This window comes from Ranitomeya variabilis, chromosome 3, assembly GCF_051348905.1.
Source record: "Ranitomeya variabilis isolate aRanVar5 chromosome 3, aRanVar5.hap1, whole genome shotgun sequence".
In the NCBI taxonomy this organism is placed as follows: Eukaryota; Metazoa; Chordata; class Amphibia; order Anura; family Dendrobatidae; genus Ranitomeya; species Ranitomeya variabilis.
Window position 1 is genome coordinate 460,730,589 of NC_135234.1, and position 25,064 is coordinate 460,755,652.

The following is a 25,064-nucleotide window of genomic DNA, read 5'->3' on the forward strand; positions in this document are numbered from 1 at the left end:
CTAATAATTATACATAATATGTCCAGAATATACTGTACTTGCCTGAAAGTTTCACACTGATAGTTTATCACACATACATACACAACACCCGGGACATGCTGAAAAAATTATGCTGACGCTATTTCATTCTAAATGTGCCGTGGTCAGCTCCCTGAGCTGTAGTTGTAAATAAGACTACACTTAATACAACATATAATGGCCGGGTAGTCTTTTGATAGAGACATACATAACAATATGCTTTTAAACTAACAAAAAGAAGCCACAAGTATGGATGTTATCTGTACAGGGTGGGCGCGTCTCTGGGTCTGCTTCATTCTAAATGTGCAGTGGTCATCTGTTTCTAAAATACATATTAATGTTTTTGCTTTATATTCTGTAAGAATTTTTATATTATTGAAGTGTTTTTGTCAAAATTTGTCATTGTTCTGGCAGAAATGATCGTTTTAGTGAAAAAATTAAGTAATAATTATACATAATATGTCCAGAATATACTGTACTTGCCTGAAAGTTTCGCAATCGCATATAGAAGCTCTATTCACTACAGCAAGCAGTGTGATGTGCCATTGCAGTCTGATACATACTGGTTCAGCAAGACGTGTAATGTGCCAGCTAGACTCTACTAATAATTATACATAATATGTCCAGAATATACTGTACTTGCCTGAAAGTTTCGCAATCGCATATAGAAGCTCTATTCACTACAGCAAGCAGTGTGATGTGCCATTGCAGTCTGATACATACTGGTTCAGCAAGACGTGTAATGTGCCAGCTAGACTCTATTTAATACAACATATAATGATAAAAGTAACTATTAATAAAAATAAAATACTGTAACATATGTAAAACACATTCAATAATATTCATATTTTTTAAAGGGAAACCGTCCATGGTTGAGAATATTGTACATTCAGAAGCTGCAATGAGAAAAGAGTACAGTGGTAATGCTCAGCGAGCTGCGCTAGAAAAATCAGGAGAAACACATCTGTTATACGGGGCCTAAGATGTAACTGCATATGAAACTACTGTGATACATTATAAATTGCAAAATAGTTTTGAAGCTTTGTGTAGAAATATATCAGGCAGAGAATATAAAACTACTAGACACTCTAAAAGAATAGTTAAAAGTAGCTATTAATAAAAATAAAATACTGTAACATATGTAAAACCTTATATTCAATAATATTCATATTTTTTAAAGGAAAACCGTCCATGGGTGAGAATAGTGTACATTCAGAAGCATCAATGAGAAATGAGTACAGCGGTAACGCTCAGCGAGCTGCGCTGGCTTGGAATGTAATAATGAGTGTTCAGTGATAATTGATTTGATTTGTTTATTTGCGCTGTATTGTGGATTTCAAGAAGTAGCTTTTTGATCTAATTGAACAGCGAAATTTATTCACATGACTTTTTTAGAAAATGTAATTGATTTTGTTCAATAAACTTTATTACTTTTATCTGAAAAGTTCTCTCGTTCTTTATTTTACAAAGATCAGTACTGTTTATAGTATCAAACTGTCAATAAAAGAGGGTCCTAGCTATGAAAATGTCAGAAGCACATCTTATAGCTTGTATTGTATATCTACCCCTGATTATTGACGAGTTATGTGTAAGCCGTGCACTGTTGGTGAATTGGCATATTTTATCTGTATTTTATCTATTAACCACACGAGCATATAGCCCCTTATCACACATAACACGACCTCTTAAAACTCATGAAAATGAGAAACTGCGTTATAAGCTGAAAAATATGCTGTTTCATTCTAAATGGGCAGTGGCCAGTTGTTTCTAAAATACATGTTACAGAGGCACAAACAAATGTTTTAATTTCCCAGCTCCATATAATGTTGTTATAAAAGAAATACAACACATCATGGGGCCACATGCCCTGATTACAGAATGCATGCGCTGTATAAAACTATTAATATCAAAATCTAATTAAAACAAATACTAGGATAATAATCCCCGGATCCAATTAACAATTCATACTGTATCAAAAGCTGACAGTCAGACAAGAAGGGACAGCTGCTGACAGGGCGGGGAGGAGGGGTTACACCCCCCTTTTGATACATCTTGATAGGGGGCGGGCCACCTGTCAGATTGAGTTTGACGAATGGTAGTTATGATACACTACTCAGAAGGTTCCCTTTTTGGGTTTTATTTTCTCCCCTTCTGCGGTGGAGATGAACCCAGTCAAGGTCCGAGCTATTCATGATTGGACTCAACCCACGTCAGTTAAGAGTCTTCAGAAGTTCTTGGGCTTTGCTAACTTCTACCGTCGTTTTATCGCTAATTTTTCTAGCGTTGTTAAACCTTTGACGGATATGACCAAGAAAGGTTCTGATGTTGCTAACTGGGCTCCTGCAGCCGTGGAGGCCTTCCAAGAGTTGAAGCGCCGGTTTACTTCAGCGCCTGTTTTGTGCCAGCCTGATGTCTCACTTCCCTTTCAGGTTGAGGTGGATGCTTCTGAGATTGGGGCAGGGGCCGTTTTGTCGCAGAGAGGCCCTGGTTGCTCTGTAATGAGACCATGTGCTTTTTTCTCTAGGAAGTTTTCGCCTGCTGAGCGGAATTATGATGTTGGCAATCGGGAGTTGCTGGCCATGAAGTGGGCATTTGAGGAGTGGCGTCATTGGCTCGAGGGTGCTAAGCATCGTGTGGTGGTCTTGACTGCTCACAAAAATCTGATGTATCTCGAGTCTGCTAAACGCCTGAATCCTAGACAGGCCCGTTGGTCATTGTTTTTCTCCCGTTTTGACTTTGTGGTCTCGTATTTACCAGGTTCAAAGAATGTGAAGGCTGATGCTCTTTCAAGGAGCTTTGTGCCTGACTCTCCGGGAGTCGCAGAACCAGTTGGTATTCTTAAAGAGGGAGTAATCTTGTCAGCCATTTCTCCGGATTTGCGACGTGTGTTGCAGAGATTTCAGGCTGGTAGACCTGACTCTTGTCCACCTGACAGACTGTTTGTTCCTGTTAAATGGACCAGCAGAGTCATTTCCGAGGTTCATTCCTCGGTGTTGGCAGGGCATCCGGGAATTTTTGGCACCAGAGATTTGGTGGCTAGGTCCTTTTGGTGGCCTTCCTTGTCGCGGGATATGTGGTCATTTGTGCAGTCCTGTGGGACTTGTGCTCGAGCTAAGCCTTGCTGTTCTCGTGCCAGCGGGTTGCTCTTGCCCTTGCCTGTCCCGAAGAGGCCTTGGACACACATTTCCATGGATTTCATTTCAGATCTTCCGGTGTCTCAGGGCATGTCTGTCATCTGGGTGGTATGTGATCGCTTTTCCAAGATGGTCCATTTGGTATCTTTGCCTAAGCTGCCTTCCTCTTCCGATCTGGTTCCTTTGTTCTTTCAGAATGTGGTTCGTTTGCACGGCATTCCTGAGAATATCGTGTCTGACAGAGGATCCCAGTTTGTTTCCAGGTTCTGGCGATCCTTTTGTGCTAGGATGGGCATTGATTTGTCGTTTTCGTCTGCCTTTCATCCTCAGATTAATGGACAAACGGAGCGAACTAATCAAACTTTGGAGGCTTATTTGAGGTGTTTTGTTTCTGCGGATCAGGATGATTGGGTGACCTTCTTGCCGTTGGCTGAGTTTGCCCTTAATAATCGGGCTAGTTCCGCTACTTTGGTCTCGCCATTTTTCTGCAACTCTGGTTTCCATCCTCGTTTTTCCTCGGGACATGTGGAGCCTTCTGACTGTCCTGGGGTAGATTCTGTGGTGGATAGGTTGCAGCAGATTTGGAATCATGTGGTGGACAACTTGAAGTTGTCACAGGAGAAGGCTCAGCGTTTTGCCAACCGTCGCCGCGGTGTGGGTCCCCGACTTCGTGTTGGGGATTTGGTATGGCTGTCTTCTCGATTTGTTCCTATGAAGGTTTCCTCTCCTAAATTTAAGCCCCGCTTCATCGGTCCTTACAAGATATTGGAAATCCTTAATCCTGTGTCCTTTCGCTTGGATCTTCCGGTGTCGTTTGCCATTCACAACGTGTTCCATAGGTCTTTGTTGCGGCGGTACGTTGTACCTGTGGTTCCTTCTGTTGAGCCTCCTGCTCCGGTGTTGGTTGAGGGCGAGTTGGAGTACGTGGTGGAGAAAATCTTGGATTCTCGTCTCTCCAGACGGAGGCTTCAGTATCTGGTCAAGTGGAAGGGCTATGGTCAGGAGGATAATTCCTGGGTGGTTGCCTCTGATGTGCATGCGGCCGATTTAGTTCGTGCCTTTCACGCTGCTCATCCTGATCGCCCTGGTGGTCTTGGTGAGGGTTAGGTGACCCCTCCTTAAAGGGGGGGTACTGTTGTGAATTAGACTTTTTTGGCTCCCTCTTGTGGTCACTAGTGGTATGACTCTGAGATTGTCTTTCCCTAGTTTGGCACCCACCTGGGTCGTTAGTCCAGGGGTGTTGCTATATGAACTTCCTGAGTTCTTAGTCTGGTGCCTGGCATTGTTGTAATCAGTCCTTTCTGTTTGCTCCTGTCTGCTGTCCTGGTTCATGCAAAATTAAGCTAAGTCCTGCTTCCTTGTTTTTTGGTTATTTGTATTGCTCTTATTTTTTGTCCAGCTTGTACTAAATGTGATTCCTGATTTTGCTGGAAGCTCTAGGGGGCTGGTATTCTCCCCCCGGGCCGTTAGACGGTTCGGGGGTTCTTGAATATCCAGCATGGATATTTTTGATAGGGTTTTTGCTGACCGTATAAGTCATCTTACTATATTCTGCTATTAGTCAGTGGGCCTCTCTTTGCTAAATACCTAGTTCATTCTTACGTTTGTCTTTTCTTCTTACCTCACCGTTATTATTTGTTGGGGGCTTGTATCCAACTTTTGGGGTCTTTTCTCTGGAGGCAAGAAAGGTCTATCTTTTCCCTTCTAGGGTTAGTTAGTTCTCCGGCTGGCGCGAGACATCTAGAACCAACGTAGGCACGTTCCCCGGCTGCTGCTATTTGTGGTGCTAGGATTAGCTATACGGTCAGCCCAGTTACCACTGCCCTATGAGCTGGTTTTTTATGTTTGCAGACTTGGTATTTATTGCAGAGACCCTCTGCCATTGGGGTCATAACAGAGCGGTAGCCATAGGCAAGGTATTCGTCTTTCACATGCCGGAATGCTACAAGAAAATAGGGGTCCTGATTGAATGTGTGGACTTTAGCTAAAAATGTAAATAAATGTATCATGCAGGCTGCATGATGTCGGTGAGTTCGGCTGGCCCTGGACTATCCCTCTAAGCTTCCTGCCCCAGGCCTCGTCTCCAGACAATCAATCACTCCTTCTAACACTTTTCTTGTCTATACTCTGGATCATCCTATCCATTGCTTCGGTCTCCGATCATTCGGGAACACCCAATTCATATGGCTCTGCTGACTAATCAGACTTAAGGTCTGATCTAGCTGCTGGCTCATTCCTATCTAACCCACTACCAGGAAGTTCTCTGTTGTGACCTCACATAGCTCCTTCACCCTGAGCTAGTCCCACTATTAACTCCAACTATTCCTGTCCACTGCCTAGTGGTGGACAGAACGCAACTCCATCACCAACAATATTATGTGTTAAACATTTCAAATACCATCATTTTACATAATTTTAAGGTGAAATGTGAGCATTAGTGTTGAGTAGTGTTGAGCGATACCGTCCGATACTTGAAAGTATCGGTATCGGAAAGTATCGGCCGATACCGGCAAAGTATCGGATCCAATCCGATACCGATACCCGATACCAATACAAGTCAATGGGACTCAAGTATCGGACGGTATCCCTGATGGTTCCCAGGGTCTGAAGGAGAGGAAACTCTCCTTCAGGCCCTGGGATCCATATTAATGTGTAAAAGAAAGAATTAAAATAAAAAATATTGCTATACTCACCTCTCCGAGGGAACCGGCAGCGTTGTTTGCTTAAAATTCGCGCGTTTCCTTCCTTACGTGAAGTCCCGGCTTGTGATTGGTTGCGTGCCGCCCATGTGGCCGCGACGCGACCAATCACAGCAAGCCGTGACGTAATTTCAGGTCCTTCAGGATTTTAAAATTACGTTCCGGCGTTGTGATTGGTCGCGTCGCGGTCACATGGGCGACGCGACCAATCACAAACCGTGACGTCACGGGAGGCTGGACACGTGCGCATTTTAAAATGCGCGCTTGTCCTGCCTCCCGTGACGTCACGGCTTGTGATTGGTCGCGTCGCCCATGTGGCCGCGACGCGACCAATCACAGCAAGCCGTGACGTAATTTTAGGTCCTTCAGGATTTTAAAATTACGTTCCGGCGTTGTGATTGGTCGCGTCGCGGTCACATGGGCGACGCGACCAATCACAAGCCGTGACGTCACGGGAGGCAGGACACGCGCGAATTTTAAGCAAACAACGCTGCCGGTTCCCTCGGTAAGGTGCAGGCTGCGTCGGAGAGGTGAGTATAGCAATATTTTTTATTTTAATTCTTTATTTTACACATTAATGTTGTTTCGATACCGATACCCGATACCACAAAAATATCGGATCTCGGTATCGGAATTCCGATACAGCAAATATCGGCCGATACCCGATACTTGCGGTATCGGAATGCTCAACACTAGTGTTGAGCGATACCTTCCGATACTCAAAGGTATCAGTATCGGATGGTATCGGCCGATATCCGAAAAATATCGGATATTGCCGATACCGATACCTGATACCAATGCAAGTCAATGGGACACAAGTATCGGAAGGTATCCTGGATGGTTCCCAGGGTCTGAAGGAGAGGAAACTGTTGTGGATTCTGTTTGTGGGCTCCCTCTGGTGGTTACTGCTGGTACTGGGTGACTTTGGTGGGTTGCGGCCTTTGGTTTCCACCTGTCCATCAGAGGCTGGGTGTTTCCTATTTTACCTGGCCTTTCTGTCATTCCCTTGCCGGCTATCAATGTATTCAGATGTGCTCTGTTTGGTTCCTGCCTACCTGCTCCCAGATCTTTCAGGATAAGCTAAGTGCTGATTTTCAGTTGTTTGGTTTTTTGTCCAGCTTGCTTATTATGTCTCTATGCTAGCTGGTAGCTCTAGTGGACTGAGGTTCTCCCCATGTGCCATGAGTTGGCACATGGGTTCTTGTAATCTCAGGATGGTTTTTTGATTAGGGTTTTTTGCTGACCGCTCAGTCCCCTTTTGTATCGTTCTGCTTTCTAGTTTACAGCGGGCCTCAATTTGCTAAATCTATATATATCATCTCTATGTGTGTGCCTTCCTCTCATTTCACCGTCAATACATGTGAGGGGGCAACTATATCTTTTGGGGTTCATTCCTCTGGAGGCAAGTGAGGTCTTTATTTTCTCTGCAGTACTAGTTAGCTCTTAGGCTGGTGCGTGGCGTCTAGAACCAATGTAGGCACGCTCCCTGGCTATCTCTAGTTGCGTTTGTCAGGCGTAGGGCAGCGGTCAGCCCAGGTTCCATCACCCTAGAGCTCGTCCGTTATTTATTTGTACTTTGCTTGTCCTGTGCTATCCCTAGCCATTGGGGATTCATGACAGTATAGCCGGCCCACAAAGTGTTAATTGTTTGGGCTGAAGCAGGAGAAAAAGAAGTGTTTAAGGGAATTTTTTTTTTTTTTTTCCCTTCAGAGTTTTGCTGCCTAGCCCTTAATTGCTGTCTAGCTGCTTCTTACCTCCTCTTAACCCTTGAATGGCTCTGATCTTAGCTGTTTAACATGGATGTCCAGAGTTTGGCTTCCAGCCTGAGTAATCTCGCGGCAAAAGTTCAAAACATACAGGATTTTGTTGTTCACACTCCCATGTCTGAACCTAGAATTCCTATTCCAGAGTTCTTCTCTGGAGATAGATCTACCTTCCTGAATTTCAGGAACAATTGTAAATTGTTTCTTTCTTTAAAATCTCGCTCCTCTGGAGACCCTGCTCAACAGGTCAGGATTGTAATTTCTTTCCTGCGGGGCGACCCTCAGAATTGGGCATTTGCATTGGCACCAGGGGATCCTGCATTGCTCAGTGTGGATGCGTTTTTTCTGGCATTGGGATTGCTCTATGAGGAACCCAACCTGGAGATTCAGGCTGAAAAGGCTTTATTAGCCCTCTCTCAGGGGCATGATGAAGCGGAAATATATTGTCAAAAATTTCGGAAATGGTCGGTGCTTACTCAGTGGAATGAGTGCGCCCTGGCTGCAAACTTCAGAAATGGTCTTTCTGAGGCCATTAAGGATATTATGGTGGGGTTCCCTACGCCTACAGGTCTGAATGAGTCTATGGCTATGGCCATTCAGATTGATCGGCGTTTGCGGGAGCGCAAACCCGTGCACCAGTTGGCGGTGTCTTCTGAACAGGCACCTGAGACTATGCAATGTGATAGAATTCAGTCCAGAAGTGAACGGCAAAGTTATAGGCGGAAAAATGGATTGTGTTTTTATTGTGGTGATTCAGCTCATGTTATATCAGCATGCTCTGAACGCACAAAAAAGCTTGATAAATCTTTTGCCATTGGTACTCTGCAGCCTAAGTTCATTTTGTCTGTGACTCTGATATTTTCACTGTCTTCCATTTCCGTTGATGCCTATGTGGATTCGGGCGCCGCCCTGAGTCTTATGGATTGGTCATTTGCTAAACGCTGCGGTTTTAGTCTGGAGCCTCTGGAAGTCCCTATTCCTCTGAAGGGAATTGACTCTACACCATTGGCTATGAATAAACCGCAGTATTGGACACAAGTGACCATGCGCATGACTCCCGTTCATCAGGAGGTGATTCGCTTCCTTGTACTGTATAATTTACATGATGTACTAGTGCTGGGTCTGCCATGGTTACAAACTCATAATCCTGTCCTGGACTGGAAAACAATGTCTGTGTTAAGCTGGGGATGTCAGGGGGTTCATGATGATGCACCTCCGATTTCTATCGCTTCATCTACTCCTTCTGAGATCCCTGAGTTTTTGTCTGACTATAGGGATGTTTTTGAGGAGCCTAAGCTCAATTCGCTCCCTCCTCATAGAGATTGTGACTGTGCTATAGAATTGATTCCTGGCAGTAAGTTCCCTAAGGGTCGTTTATTTAATCTGTCACTGCCAGAGCATACTGCTATGCGGAATTATATTAAGGAGTCCTTGGAAAAGGGACATATTCGTCCATCTTCGTCCCCTCTGGGAGCAGGTTTTTTTTTCGTGGCAAAAAAAGATGGTTCCCTGAGGCCTTGTATAGATTATCGCCTTCTGAATAAGATTACAGTCAAATATCAGTATCCATTGCCATTATTGACTGACTTGTTTGCTCGCATTAAGGGGGCTAGGTGGTTCACTAAGATAGATCTTCGCGGTGCGTATAATCTGGTGCGGATAAAACAAGGTGATGAGTGGAAAACCGCATTTAATACGCCTGAGGGCCATTTTGAGTATTTGGTAATGCCTTTTGGACTCTCCAATGCTCCGTCAGTCTTCCAGTCCTTTATGCACAATATTTTCCGTGAATATCTGGATAAGTTTATGATTGTGTATTTGGATGATATTTTGGTGTTTTCTGATGACTGGGAGTCTCATGTTCTACAGGTCAGGAAGGTGTTTCAGGTTCTGCGGGCCAATTCTCTGTTTGTGAAGGGCTCAAAGTGTCTCTTCGGAGTCCAGAAGATTTCTTTTTTGGGGTACATTTTTTCTCCTTCTACTATTGAGATGGATCCCGTTAAGGTTCAGGCAATTTGTGACTGGACACAACCTACATCTGTTAAGAGCCTACAGAAGTTCTTGGGGTTTGCTAATTTTTATCGTCGGTTCATTGCAAATTTTTCCAGTATTGTTAAACCTTTGACTGATTTAACTAAAAAGGGTGCTGATGTTGCTAATTGGTCTCCTGCGGCTGTGGGGGCCTTTCAGGAACTTAAGCGCCGGTTTTCTTCTGCTCCTGTGTTGTGTCAACCAGATGTTTCACTTCCTTTTCAGGTTGAGGTTGATGCTTCCGAGATTGGAGCGGGGGCGGTTTTGTCACAGAGAAGTTCTGATGGCTCGGTGATGAAGCCATGTGCATTCTTCTCTAGAAAATTCTCGCCCGCCGAGCGCAATTATGATGTGGGTAATCGGGAGCTTTTGGCCATGAAGTGGGCATTTGAGGAGTGGCGTCATTGGCTTGAGGGTGCTAAACATCGTGTGGTGGTCTTGACTGATCACAAGAATCTCATTTACCTTGAGTCTGCCAGGCGTTTGAATCCTAGACAGGCTCGTTGGTCGTTGTTTTTTTCTCGTTTCAATTTCGTGGTTTCATACCTGCCAGGTTCAAAGAATGTGAAGGCAGATGCTCTTTCCAGGAGTTTTGTGCCTGACTCTCCTGGAGACTCTGGGCCTACTGGTATCCTTAGGGATGGGGTAATATTGTCCGCCGTATCCCCAGACTTGCGACGTGCATTGCAGGAGTTTCAGGTGGATAAACCGGATCGTTGTCCACCAGAAAGACTGTTTGTTCCGGATGATTGGACCAGTAGAGTCATCTCCGAGGTCCATTCTTCTGTGTTGGCTGGTCATCCTGGAATATTTGGTACTAGAGACTTGGTGGCCAGGTCTTTTTGGTGGCCTTCCTTGTCTAGGGATGTGCGTACCTTTGTGCAGTCTTGTGAAGTGTGTGCTCGAGCTAAGCCTTGTTCTCGGGCCAGTGGGTTGTTGTTATCCTTGCCCATCCTGAAGAGGCCTTGGACGCACATTTCCATGGATTTTATTTCTGATCTCCCGGTTTCACAGAAAATGTCCGTTATCTGGGTTGTGTGTGACCGCTTTTCTAAGATGGTTCATTTGGTGCCCTTGCCTAAGTTGCCTTCCTCCTCTGAGTTGGTCCCTTTATTTTTTCAGAACGTGGTTCGTTTGCATGGGATCCCAGTTTGTGTCTAGATTTTGGCGGACGTTTTGTGCCAAGATGGGCATTGATTTGTCTTTCTCGTCTGCATTCCATCCTCAGACGAATGGCCAGACGGAGCGAACTAATCAGACCTTGGAAACTTATTTGAGGTGTTTTGTTTCTGCTGACCAAGATGACTGGGTTGCTTTTTTGCCACTGGCCGAATTTGCTCTTAATAATCGGGCTAGTTCTGCCACGTTGGTCTCTCCTTTTTTTTGTAATTCGGGGTTTCATCCTCGTTTTTCCTCTGGTCAGGTGGAGTCTTCGGATTGTCCTGGAGTGGACATGGTGGTGGACAGGCTACATCAGATTTGGAATCAGGTGGTGGACAATTTGAAGTTATCTCAGGAGAAGACTCAGCAGTTTGCTAATCGCCGTCGCCGCGTGGGTCCCCGACTTCTTGTTGGGGATTTGGTGTGGTTGTCTTCTCGTTTTGTCCCTATGAAGGTCTCTTCTCCTAAGTTTAAGCCTCGGTTCATCGGTCCTTATAGGATCTCGGAGATTCTTAACCCTGTATCTTTTCGTTTGGATCTCCCAGCATCGTTTGCTATTCATAATGTGTTCCATCGGTCGTTGTTGCGGAGGTATGAGGTGCCCGTTGTTCCTTCGGTTGAGCCTCCTGCTCCGGTGCTGGTGGAGGGAGAATTGGAGTATGTTGTTGAGAAGATCTTGGATTCTCGTGTTTCCAGACGCAAACTCCAGTATTTGGTTAAGTGGAAGGGTTATGGTCAGGAGGATAATTCCTGGGTGGTCGCCTCCGATGTTCATGCGACTGATTTGGTCCGCGCCTTCCATAGAGCTCACCCTGATCGCCCTGGGGGTTCTCGTGAGGGTTCGGTGACCCCTCCTCAAGGGGGGGGTACTGTTGTGGATTCTGTTTGTGGGCTCCCTCTGGTGGTTACTGCTGGTACTGGGTGACTTTGGTGGGTTGCGGCCTTTGGTTTCCACCTGTCCATCAGAGGCTGGGTGTTTCCTATTTTACCTGGCCTTTCTGTCATTCCCTTGCCGGCTATCAATGTATTCAGATGTGCTCTGTTTGGTTCCTGCCTACCTGCTCCCAGATCTTTCAGGATAAGCTAAGTGCTGATTTTCAGTTGTTTGGTTTTTTGTCCAGCTTGCTTATTATGTCTCTATGCTAGCTGGTAGCTCTAGTGGACTGAGGTTCTCCCCATGTGCCATGAGTTGGCACATGGGTTCTTGTAATCTCAGGATGGTTTTTTGATTAGGGTTTTTTGCTGACCGCTCAGTCCCCTTTTGTATCATTCTGCTTTCTAGTTTACAGCGGGCCTCAATTTGCTAAATCTATATATATCATCTCTATGTGTGTACCTTCCTCTCATTTCACCGTCAATACATGTGAGGGGGCAACTATATCTTTTGGGGTTCATTCCTCTGGAGGCAAGTGAGGTCTTTATTTTCTCTGCAGTACTAGTTAGCTCTTAGGCTGGTGCGTGGCGTCTAGAACCAACGTAGGCACGCTCCCTGGCTATCTCTAGTTGCGTTTGTCAGGCGTAGGGCAGCGGTCAGCCCAGGTTCCATCACCCTAGAGCTCGTCCGTTATTTATTTGTACTTTGCTTGTCCTGTGCTATCCCTAGCCATTGGGGATTCATGACAGGAAACGCTCCTTCAGGCCCTGGGATCCATACTCATGTAAAAAATAAAGAATTAAAATAAAAAATATGGATATACTCACCCTCTGACGCGCCCTGGTAGTAACCGCTGTAACCGGCAGCCTCCGTTCCTAAGAATGAGGAGTTTAGGACCTGCGATGACGTCGCGGCTTGTGATTGGTCATGTGACCGCTCACGCGACCAATCACAAGCCGCGACATCATCGCAGGTCCTAAACTCCTCATTCTTAGGAACGGAGGCTGACGGTTACATCGGTAAGGTCCAGGGGCCGACGGAGGGGTGAGTATATCCATATTTTTTATTTTAATTCTTAATTTTTTACATGAATATAGATCCCAGGGCCTGAAGGAGAGTCTCCTCTCCTCCAGACCCTGGGAACCATACACTGGGAACTTCCGATTCCGATTTCCGATATCACAAAAATATCGGAACTCGGTATCGGAATTCCGATACCGCAAGTATCGGCCAATACCCGATACTTGTGGTATCGGAATGCTCAACACTAGTGAGCACCTTTTCTTCCTCCTTACATTCTGTTCAAATTTGATAAATGCATTAAAAGATTTAATAGTAAAAGAGTGACTTCATGGTGATATCCTACATTTTACAATGCAAGCTTCCATTGCAGATGGTAATAAATTCTTGTATGAGATAAGAAATAAAAGGCCTGCTATTTTATTTCCAGAAACTGGACAATTTCTATTCATGGACCAGGTCGGGAATGACCATGGATCATGGATAGGAGACACTGTTTCTTACTTCAACCATAATCCATTTTAGGCCTCCTTCTCACAGCTGTGTAAAACTGGTATCGGAAAAAATAGTACCCGCGTCATCAATGTTTTAGATCAGTGTGCCTCTACACTGTGTGCAGAATTATTAGGCAAGTTGTATTTTAGTGGATTATTTTTATTATTGATCAACAACTATGTTCTCAATCAACCCAAAAGACTCATATATATCAAAGCTTAATATTTTTGGAAGTTGGAGTGTTTTTTTCTTAAATTTGGCTATCTTAGGAGGATATCTGTTTGTGCAGGTAACTATTACTGTGCAGAATTATTAGGCAACTTAATAAAAACCAAATATATTCCCATCTCCCTTGTTTATTTTCACCAGTAAACCAATATAACTGCACAAAGTTTAGAAATAAACATTTCTGACATGCAAAAACAAAACCCCCAAAAATTAGTGACCAATATAGCCACCTTTCTTTATGATGACACTCAACAGCCTTCCATCCATAGATTCTGTCAGTTGCTTGATCTGTTTACGATCAACATTGCGTGCAGCACCCGCCACAGCATCCCAGACACTGTTTCGAGAGGTGTACTGTTTTCCCTCCCTGCAGATCTCACATTTTATGAGGGACCACAGGTTCTCTATGGGGTTCAGATCAGGTGAACAAGGGGCTATGTCATTATTTTTTCTTCTTTGAGACCTTTACTGGCCAGCCACGCTGTGGAGTAGTTGGAGGCATGTGATGGAGCATTGTTCTGCATGAAAATCATGTTTTTCTTGAACGATACTGACTTCTTCCTGCACAACTGCTTGAAGAAGTTGTCTTCCAGAAACTGGCAGTAGGTCTGGGAGTTGAGCTTCACTCATCCTCAACCAGAAAAGGTCCCACAAGTTCATCTTTGATGATACCAGCCCATACCAGTTCCCCACCTCCACCTTGCTGGGGTCTGAGTAGGAGTGGAGCTCTCTACCCTTTACTGATCCAGCCTCTGGCCCATCCATCTGGCCCATCAAGAGTCACTCTCATTTCATCAGTCCATAAAACCTTTGAAAAGTCAGTCTTAAGATATTTCTTGGCCCAGTCTTGACGTTTTATCTTATGTTTCTTGTTCAAAGGTGGTCGTTTTTCAGCCTTCCTTACCTTGGCCATGTCCCTGAGTATCGCACGCCTTGTGCTTTTTGTTACTCCAGTAACGTTGCAGCTCAGAAATATGGCAAAACTAGTGGCAAATGGCATCTTAGCAGCTTCACGCTTGATTTTCCTCAATTCATGGGCAGTTATTTTGCGCCATTTTTGCCCAACACGCTTCTTGCGACCCTGTTGGCTATTTGCCATGAAACACTTGATTGTTTGGTGATCATGCTTCAAAAGTTTGGCAATTTCAAGACTGCTGCATCCCTCTGCAAGACATCTCACAATTTTGGACTTTTCAGAGCCCGTCAAATCTCTCTTCTGACCCATATTGCCAAAGGAAAAGAAGTTGCCTAATAATTAAGCACATCTTATATAGGGTTTTGATGTCATTAGACAACACCCCTCCTCATTACAGAGATGCAACATCACAGCATGTATAAAAGGTATCATGTGATCAAAATACAACTTGCTTAATAATTCTGCACACAGTGTAGTGTTTTTCAGATATCGATTACAACATTTATGAGGCAGGGAGAGGGAGTGGGCTCCATCTATCCTCCTATTTATTACACCCCCAGATAAACTCCCCTATGGGAGTAGTTTCTAAAATGGGGTCAGTTGTGAGGGGCTACGCCTGTTCTGGTACCTCAGAGGCTGTGCAACATAAACCCACAAACTATTACTGCCAAATTTGTGTTCCAAAAGGCAAACAGCAATTATTTCCTTCTGAGACCTGCTGTGTGTACAAATAGTAGTTTCCAATCCACATTTTAGGTATACTGCATTCGAAAGAAATTGCTTTATAAATGTTGGGGTCCACTTCCTCCTATAATTCCTTGTGAAATTAAACATTCGGGGCTAAAACAACATTTTCATTTACAAAATGCAATTTTTCATTTTCATGTCCCAATGTTATAAAACTCTTTACAGCACATGTGAGTTCAATATGCTCACCAAAGCCCCAGATTAATTCATTGGCTGGTATGGTTTCCAAAATGGGATAACTTGGGGGGTTAATGGTCTTTTGGGAATACAAATACTCTACAAATGCAGTATGGTGGACACAAACCAAACGAGCAAAGTCTGCTTTCCAAAATGGCACTCCTTTCTTTTGGAGCTCTACTGTGTGCCCGAACAGTAATATTCACCCACATATGGCACATAAGTCTTAAGTATGGTTGTCCTGAGGAGGGAGTCAGTGTGAAATGCATTGACAATAAAGCCTCACAGTATAGCAAATTGTGAATATTATCCTACCAGTAAGCTCAGATCGCTTCCATTTTCTTGACAATTTGAAAACCAAAAATGCACTGTTGATTTGCAGTTCTGGGGTCCTGGGTTCAAATCCCACAAAGGACAACTTCTGCAAGCAGTGTGTATGTTCTCCCTAGATTTGTGTGAGTTTCTTCTCACACTACAAAGAAATAATGATATTGAATTTGAATTGTGAACCCCAATGGGACAGTTATTGTAAAGTATCATAAGATATTCTCTTGTGCATGAGCATTGAAAGCTAAAAAAGTAAAGGGAAACAGAGCTCTTGCCTTACATGCCTTTGTACAATGATTAAAAATATACCTCTAGTCTTTTGTAGTAATCTGATGCACCATTCCAGATAAATCACTTTTCAACTCTATGGTCTAAGTGGATTGCAAGCTCATTGGGGATGTGTGCCGGAACTTGCAGAGTTTTGTCTCTCCTCACTACTCCCCAACGATACTGCTGTTCTCTCTGATTGACATGTCCTTTCACCATTCTTTTTTGCCCCAGACTGTGTGAAATCTCACACATCCTCCATTACTGATTGGGCCAGCACATGCAGCATTTGCCCAAACATAAGAACATACTGCGCATGCTCTGGCTCAAGCAGTGATAGAGGATGCAACAGATTTTTAGATGGCCAAAGGGATAACACATAGGAGAAGAAAGATGCCAATCAGGGAGAGTAGGGGCGATGCCAGTCAGGGAGCACTGAAGAGTGACAAGACTCTACAAGTGTATCCACATGCGCTCAATGTACTTACAGTCTAATTGGAATGAAAGCATGTTTTCTCTGCAATGGTACATCTGAGCTACACATAAGAGGCATATTTTAAATCTTTGTACAATGACCTATACATCCATAGCTCTGGTTCCATTACAAAAATAATGGTGGCAGGTTTCCTGTAGACCTTTTCTTCCAGCTGGGAAACTCTTAGCTTAAAAAATAGCAATAAGAAAATGTACCTCTTAAAACATATCCCCTGTTATTTGCTTTCTTTAAACTAAAGTAATTATGGTACCTGTCTAAAAATTCTCACAACGTAAGTGCTGTAATGTACTACAGTTACGCATAGTCTGAGCTGAAATCACCTGAGACTTCGTAAAGTTCTGTCACGTAAAGGAAAGTTTTAGTCAAGTTTTATGAACAGTTTTTAAAAATGCCTTTAAAGTTTTCAATGCCAATATTTCAGAATACTGAATGAATGAGTCAATAAGATTTTCATTAACCTGTTTTTGGATATATGATAGATGTGAAGAGTGGCCTTGGGCAAGTTCATGTTAATGCTTTCCAGAGCGTAATGGCTTGTTTACACACTGCATTTTTTCATATTTGTAATATGTAAATTTTTCAGATTTTTAGCAACATTTTTCACTTCTTCAAGTGAACGAGAAAAAATGCAAGTAAAAACGCATGAAACATGCACTTATTTATGCAGTGTTTTTTCAACCGATGTACTGTTTTTGCAGCAGGAAAACTTGCTGCAAATACTCTACGTGTGCACATACCCTTAGGCCATGTGCACACACTGAGTATTTGGTGAGTTTTTTACATTAGTATTTGTAAGCCAAAACTGGGAGTGGAACAATCAGAGGAAAAGTATTGTATTATAGAAACATGTCACCACTTCTGTATTTATCAGCTTTTCCTGGTTTTGGCTTACAAATACAGATGTAAAAACAGTCCATTATTGATTGTGTGATCGTGGCCTTGGTGTCAGTTGAAATTTAAAAGTTCCCAACAATTTTTAAAATTCACTTAGACGTGTGTACTCGAGGCCATATTACTTCTGTTACGGTATGGTCTCCATATTTCTGATTTTGTTAAAAGGTTATCCATATTGAGCATTTTGTTTAATATGCTTTTGGGTATGTAATTTTCTTGTAGGTTTTTTTTTTAAATCAAATTTAATTTATTAGGGAAAAATGTTAGCTTTATTGCTATTTGTATTATTTATCTTAGGCCAGAATTTCACTTCTTTAGTAATGGTACCGATGTCATCAGTGTTTTCGATCAGTGTGTCAATATTGTACTGTGCATATGTTTGTTTTTACCATCAATGTGACATCAATGTTTTTCACGAATGGATAAATACATTTCAAATCTTTTATAATTTGAAATGTTAGATACAGACAACACACGGATTGTTCATGGATGCTTTCCCAGAGTTGTTCAACCTGACAACAGTGGTTCAGCTTGCCTAAGGTACAGTGACAACCTATCCATTTACCAAAACATAAAACTAATGAAACGCAGATATCGAGAGTCTAGATCACATGAAGTGTTTATCCCCCTTTTATCCTCCTTGGTCAGACCTGATCTGGAATACTGTGTCCAGTTCTGGGCACCACATTTTAAAAAAGACATTGAAAAACTGGAGCAAGGTCTGATAAGAGTGACAAAGATGTTGAGCGGACTGCAAAGTATGCCCTACAAGGAAAAGTTAAAGGGTCTGAGAATCTTTTGCTTGCAAAAAAGAAGCCTAAGATGAGTCTTAACAGCTGTCTACAAATATCTGAAGGGATATCACAGTGTAGAGGGATCATCCTTATTTTCATTTGCCCATGAAAACACAAGAAGCAATGGAATGAAACTGAAAGGGAGAAGATACAGATTAGATATTAGAAAAAACTTTTTGACAGTGAGGGTGATCAATGAGTGGAACAGGCTGCCACGAGAGGTGGTGAGTTTTCTTTCGATGGAAGTTTTCAAACAGAGGCTGGACAGACATCTGTCGGGGACGGTTTAGTGAATCCTGCATTGAGCAGGGGGTTGAACATTATGACACCAGAGGTCCCTTCCATCTCTACTGTAAAATTCTATGATTCTATTACATCCCTAGCTTCAGGTAAAATCAAGGTTACAAATAACAAATCAAGTTCACTTTTGAAAATAGAACTACTTGATTGATTCCTATATAGAAAAAACATTTTAGAGATGCTGTAGATGAGTCCAGTGATGTATGGCTTTAAGTAAATTTACATCACAATAATAGAAACTATCAAACAAGTTATCAAAATGGTAGTATTGTGAGATGTCCTCAACCTGAGAACTGAAATAGAATCTGACATTGGATCGTGGATATCAAAGTATCATTTTATTCAGCTTTCATTGACTTGTGAGCCCATATAGACGGCTTAGAAGAGTTGATCCTACTGCCAGATTCATGCTATGAAATCTAAGAACTGTGAGTTTAGCCCTGTATTAGAAATAGGGAATCTAATGTCAGGGAGTGACCTATTATTGAAAGTAAGTTTATACATTTTATGCTTTCCTTGAAGGGAACATGACAGGTGATACATATTTTCTGATCCACGTGCAGCATGAATTAGACAATAGCTGCATGATTTCAGACCTGTATGTTTGACTCTAAATTAATGCATCCTTACAGAGAAATGAAAAGGACTAGAACTCTAGTACCATTTATATGAAGTAGCTTTGCGACTTAAAAGTCTCCTCACCTCGGCATATCAGGCTTGACGTGTCGCTCTCTGCAAGGATGATCATTATTCCTTAGATCCTTTTTCAGAGAAACACATAATTTAAAAGCCACTGGGAACTAAGCTGCATAGAAAACTAGTACTAAAAGGTGTGTCACTGGCAGCTTCTCCTCGCCCGCTCCCCTTGACTAAAAGGTCTAACAGGTCCTGTATAGGGAGAGGCTTGTCAGCCATTGGCAGCAGGCATGGAGAAATCATTGGAGACTGCCCTTTCCATCTAGTCTTATGTGAAGCTCGGTGCCCCATGGCTTTTAAAGTATGTTTTTCTCTGGAACACCGCTGCATTTCATAGTTAAACATACATTAATTTGTTGAATATTCGCCTAACATAACCGAACGCCATTCAGCTCAATAAGAGGCAAACACAAACGCATGCACAACGCCTGATAACACCCCCAAATGATGCCAAAACACAGCAAATGGGGGGAAGATGCCAGGAAAGTGGCCTCAATTCACCCACAGTTCAAATTTTAGTATGGAACTGCAGCAATCAGATAGGTATGAGGTATCGGAGTCTGGGACAGCATTTACAGCTTTTTATTGAACATCACAGTAAGACGAGGTGGGTGAGGGATCGGTGTGGGCCCCCTTTGCTGGGAGCCCTGATACCACATGCAACACCTCTACCTGCTTTTATGCTTAGCCACACTCAGGTGGCACAAATATCTGTTTTGTAGACTACCATTGTCAGAAAAATTTAAGGATAGTAACATGGGTAGTTTAGTCCAAGGAACTGGAGGCCTGACATGTCGGAGGCTTGACGTGTCAGAGGCCTTCTGCTACAAGCAACACACATTTAGGAGACCCAACCAAGTGTGTACACATTTCCAAAAGTTATTGGCGGATACCACCAAAGTGGCATCAATTTCACCACAATAGAAATAAAATAATAGGGACCAACAGGTCTTCCACTACACCCAATACAGGAGATGGACACTAAACAGGAGTGTTCACATTTCCAAAAATTACTGGCAGACACCAAAAAAGTGGTATCAATTTCACCACAGTATAGATAGTATAATAGGGGCCGACAGGTCTTCCACTACATCCAATCCAGTGAATGGACACCCAACCAGGGGTGTTAACATTTAAACAAATGAGGGCCTTACACAGAAGTGGTATCGGTTTCACCACAGTAGAAATAGTATAATAGGGACCATGACTGACAGGTATTCCACTACACCCAATCCAGCAGATGGACACCCAACCAGGAGTGTTCACATTTACAAAAAATTTTGGCAGACAATACCAAAGTGGCATCAATTTCAAAACAGTTGAAATAGTATAATAGGGACAGACTGGTCTTCTACTATGCCCAATCCAACAGATGGACACCCAACCAGAAGTGTTCATATTTCCAAAAATTATTGGCAGACACCACCAAAGTGGCATCAATTTCAAAACAGTTGAAATAGCATAATAGGCATCGACAGGTCTTCCACTACACCCAATCCAGCAGATGGACACCCAACCAGGAGTGTTCACATATTTAAAAATGACGGCTTGACACAACCGAAGTGGAATAACTGTCAAGGGAATAGAAATAATTGGGACTAAGACGTCTTCCACTACAGCTGACCCAGCAGATGTAGACCAACCATGACTGCTCACATTTCCACAAATTTGTGTTAACATCAGCAGCCACAGCAGGCACAGAAGGCATGCTAAAGATATCACAGAGTATAGTTATGTGACATTAATGTGTCACACTAAAAAATGCAATATCACCTATTCTGTACAGTCTGCGATTGGGGTGCAAAAGTCTTTGGAGATACATGATTTGTTCATCTTCATTAAAGTTAGGTGGTCTACACTTTCAGGGTACAGCCAACTGCGCTTATCCGTCAGGACACCATCAGTAGCGCTGAAGACACGTTCTGAGAGAACGCTGGCTGCCAGGCATGATAAAACCTCCAAGGCATGTTAGGCGAGCTCAGGTCAATCATCCATTTCAGCAGACCAAAATGTGAAAGGGTTCAAATACTGCCTGATAGCATTTATATTCAATTCTATATACTCTTGCAACATCTTCTCCGTTCGTTCACCGCATGTAAGACTTGGACTCTGTTGTGCTGGTGCACGAGTTGGTCTAAAAAAAGTGTCAAAGGACTCACAGAAGTTGCTTCTTCCACTTAAAATTATTAAAAAAAAAAATTACAATTCTACTTACCTGTCCAGCGACGCGTCCTCCTGTCCCGCTGTCTCCCGGCCGCATCTGCTTCCGGGGTCGCTCATTAACTTCCAACGGTATTTACAAGCTTGGGGTTCGGACGTAAGTTTGCATCATCTCCGACCCCGAGCTCGAACTTTACAATAAAACTTGGGCAAACCCGCTGATCCCGATCATCGGGGGTTTCACCCATCACTAGTTATGGGCACTAGATTCACTGATGGAATGTTGAAGGGAACCAGTCTGATTGCCATATAGAGTCAAGATAGGAACTTTTCATCTAATATGGAGCAATTAGTGTTTTCCTCAAAGGGTTTTTGCCTTCCTGTGGATCAACAAATTAGACTATAGTTTGAAGTTGATGGACTTATAACTACCTTCAACTTAAAAAAAATATGAAAATATGGTGGAACTCTAGGAATTCACTCTTCCATAGAACAATAGTGGTCCATAAATTAAGTTATGTGCAATAATAAGAAATTACAATGGGAAAAAGTATTGAACACATTTACTGAAATTTATTTAATACTTCGTACAAAAGCCTTTGTTTGTGATATCAGCTTCAAGGAGCCTCCTGTATGGACAAACTAGTCACATGCATTGCTCAGGTGTGATTTTGGCCCATTCTTGTGTGTTTGGGATCATTGTCTTGCTGACATATCCACCCTCATTTCATCTTCATCATCCTGGTAGGTGGCAACAGATTTATATCAAGAATATCTTGTACATTTATTTACTCATCCTCCCTTCAATTATATGAAGTTTGCCAGTTCCGTATGCTGAGAAACAGCCCCACACCATGATGTTCTCACCTCCAAACTTCACTGTTGGGATGGTATATTTGGGTTATATGCAGTGCTTTTTGGCCTCTAAACATGGTGTGTATTATGGCATCCAAAGAGTTCAATTTTGGTCTCATCTGACCAGACTATACTCTCAGTATTCCACAGGTTTGTCTAAATGTTGTTCAGCAAACTTTACAAGCTTGAACATGCTTTTGTGGAGATCTTGCTTGGTGAAATTGCATACAGTACATGTCATGGAGGTTGAGTGCATTACTTACAGTTTTCTTGGGAACAATGGCACCTGCTGATTCCAGATTTTTCTGTAGCTCTCTGCAGGTGGTCCTTGGCTGTTGGACAACTCTTATCATAATTGTTTTCACTCCTCTATCTGAAATTGCTGGGAGCACCGGATCGTTGCCAGTTCATGGTGAAATGATGTTCTTTCCACTTCCGGAATATGGCCCCAACAGTGCTCACTGGAACCTTCATCAGTTTAGAAATTTTTCTGTAACCAATGCCATAGGCAAATTAGTAAAGATCGTGAGACAGCTCACTGGTTTTACCCACCATAAGATGTTTCTTGTGTGGCAACTTGGTAATGATACACCTTTTTATAGACCATTAGTTGAACCAGCTGAGTCTCAGGATTGCTTTCTAATTAATGATAGATTTCAGTTGGTGGTATGACTTTGCATGGCTTTTTGCACCTCTCTTTCTTCACGTGTTCAGTACTTTTTCGCCGTGTCAATTCTAATTATTAAAGATAGCTTAATTTATGGACATCTATGGTTTGATTTAATTCCCTGTGTAGATTGTATGGGTTGTTACCAATATCTGGTGAGAATTTCATGTCAATAGCACCTTTAGAAATATATGTACTTAGAAAATTGGTGATGATGTTTAAATACGTACTTATTTTGCCTGCTCTAAATATTAATATAGCAGGTAAAACTATTTTTTTGTTATAAAGCTCTATATCCCCTACTTAGAAATAGACAAATTAGAATGGACAATTTGCTGGCCATTACTGCATACTATTCTTGTACATAGAACACGATAATTGCACATTCTATAGTAAGCATCCAAGCTCACCGTAGCGACGGGAGATTTTTATAATTTCACTTTACATCTGGCAGGGGATTTGGAGCTCTGTATCAGACAAATAAAGCTTCTACTGCTAGAATGCTAATCTGAGATATTATTCAGCTCATAGTGTTAGATCTATAAATAACATAATAATATATTATTGTCGTACTCACTTTAACTGCTCTAAAATGAATTTACTCTAAATTGTAAATCCTTTACATCCAATACACCAGTGAAGCTTTTAGATATACAGAATACTTGGGCTGTTACGGGTAATCTTTTCTGACATGTGACATCTTTTCTTACTGATTTATAGATTACTAGATGGCAGCCCGATTCTAAAGAATCGGGAGTCTAGAATCCATATATACTTTATTTATTCAAATGTAAGAATAATACAATTAATAAATAATAGTAAGAAAGAACAAAAAATGGCTGCACTCACCAGCTCTTGACAATTCTTGTTATTTAAGGTACAGTTACACAGGATCCATGAACATGCTTATGAGGGGAGGAATGAAAGACATCAGACAACAACTTTGCGTGTTGTGGCAAATGCCACAACAACGGTTCTTTGCTTAAGAACAATAATGTAAATAATAAATAATATGTATCAATAACTATGTATATTGGTATGTTCTATGACATTTTAAAATATTTCATTATTATGTGGAAAAGCTCTTAGTACCCATACTGGCGCATACTTGTGTGCCCATCAGGTATTTTCACAGTAATTTTACATCTGATGGGTTGGTATGAAACGTTTTTAATCATCTCTTGGGCTTAGCTAAGCCTTCATTTTAAATAATTCTAATAAGTACAACAGAAATAAAAGCCTTTTTGTGTATCCAAATTTTTTGTGTTTATTTTTACAGAAGTGTAAAATTTAAGAAATCAACGTTCATAGTACACCGATGGGCTAATATAAGCATGCCCATCAACCACGTCACGGTAGCCTTTGAACTGATGGGTCCTAACTAACTGATTCCTATTTCTTAATACTCAAACCTCTTTCACATCTGCATGTTTCTGATATTTGCAGAAGTAATGTTAAAAACAATACAACTTCCACACTTGGCACCAAAGAACTGACCTACAACACACTTTCAGCAAGTGCCATGCAATGTAGATGAAGCTTGGAGTTAACTTGCAGTAAATGCGGCAAACGCGGCTTCGACAATTGCATTCAATGCAGCCACAACAAAAACACTGGTAAGTGGAGATTTTGTGGCGAAAACTGCAGAAACCACATGTGCTGCACCTGCCGCAAGTGAAGTACAAATTCCGTATACATTGCATGCAACTTACAGCAAGAGTGGCGTGGGTCAGCCCTTAGGCAGGAAGTGCAGAAATAGCCTTTTTTCCACCATAAATTCTCCAAATAGCAGAAAAATGTTGATGTGAAAGCAAAATCTCTATTCTTTCCCTATCTATCTGAATATGTACCTATCTATATATCTATTTCTATGTACAGAACACACCTGGAGATAGAGATGTGTGTGAACAGCCATCCCACCCGTCTCTTACCTGTTCACAAAAACCTCACCCTTTTTAAAAACAAAATGAAATCTCTCAGCAGTAGTGTTGAGCATTCCGATACTGCAAGTATCGGGTATCGGCCGATACTTGCTGTATCGGAATTCCGATACCGAGATCCGATATTTTTGTGATATCGGGTATCGGTATCGAAACAACATTAATGTAAAAATGTGTAAAAGAGAGAATTAAAATAAAAAATATTGCTATACTCACCTCTCCGACGCAGCCTGCACCTTACCGAGGGAAGCGGCAGCGTTCTTTGTTTAAAATTCGCGCTTTTCTTTCCTTTACGTGAGTCCCGGCTTGTGATTGGTTGCGTGCCGCCCATGTGACCGGGACGCAACCAATCACAGCAAGCCGTGACGTAATTTCAGGTCCTTCAGGATTTTAAAATTACGTTCC

The 25,064-nt window shown here is 42.3% G+C and overlaps 1 protein-coding gene across 1 annotated transcript in view; it reads right to left on the reverse strand.

Moving 5' to 3' along the window:
- The window catches only part of LOC143816355 (pinopsin-like), a 405,676-nt gene that overhangs the window by 300,275 nt on the left and 80,337 nt on the right, over window positions 1-25,064 (reverse strand). The window lies entirely within an intron of this gene.